This window comes from Nymphalis io, chromosome 12 (assembly GCF_905147045.1).
Source record: "Nymphalis io chromosome 12, ilAglIoxx1.1, whole genome shotgun sequence".
NCBI lineage: Eukaryota > Metazoa > Arthropoda > Insecta > Lepidoptera > Nymphalidae > Nymphalis > Nymphalis io.
Window position 1 is genome coordinate 11,725,978 of NC_065899.1, and position 1,198 is coordinate 11,727,175.

Sequence of the window (1,198 nt, forward strand, 5' to 3'; positions counted from 1 at the left end):
TAAAAAGTTCTTTAGTATATATATCTATGTTTCTTTAGTATTATACAGCTAAAATAGAAAATATTACGAGAGATATCCATTCAATACCTATATTTGCAATAAACGGTGCAATAAAATCCCTGAATCTAGCAAAAACTGAAGCAAAACCCATAGTAGAATTTCTTACTACAGTTGGGAACACTTCTGATAAATATAAATATACTTGAACGAATTTGTATAAGCTTCGATCTGATCTATCATAGCAAAGGATAATTCTACGACTAGCGACGCTCCTGGTACAACAAAATTCGTAAACTGCATGTTTTCTTCTTAGTTACAAAGAAATGTTAATGACGATACTATTACAGAACAATACAGTAACAGCCTGTTAATGTCCCAATGCTGGGCTAAGGCCTCCTTCCCTTTTTGAGAAGGTTTGGAGCTTATTCCACCTCGCTGCTCCAATGCGTGTTGGTAGAATACACATGTGGCAGAATTTCAATGAAATTAGACACATGCAGGTTTCCTCACGATGTTTTCCTTCACCGTCAAGCATGAGATGAATTATAAACACAAATTAAGCACATGAAAATTCAGTGCTTGCCTGGATCATCGGTTAAGATTCATGCGTTCTAACCACTAGGCCATCACGGCTCGACGATACTATTACATTAAGATAAATGTTTCATTGAAGTCGACCTATGTACTGATTGATGCCAAAGAATGTTTGTGAGCAGCACATCCAAACGCAAGAGACGATTGACATATACCTCTGATCGGAGTTTTATACAGATCCGTGTAGGTCGCGTGTTGCTTAATACGACTAGTTTGTAATTTCATTATTACTTTGTCAACCATAGCGTTTATCATATTTATACACAATGCTTTACACTATACTGACTGCCTCGTTAATTTAGTGGCTTTATGTAAGGCCGCAGACCCGGAGGTCCTGGTTTCAATTCCCCGGACGAGCCAATAACAATGTTATTGGGTTTTACTGTCAGAAAATTCTCAGTAGCAGCCCGGAGCCTGGAAGTTGTGTACATTCTCGTGCCTCGGAAAGCACGTAAAGCCGTTGGTCCTGCGCCTAAATTCTTTTCGGTGTCGCATGGCCGTCCCATCGGATTATGAGAGTTAGGGAATAGAGAGTGCACCTGTGTTTGCGCACATACTTGTGCACTATAATATCTCCTGCTTAATTGGCATTATTAAACTGAAC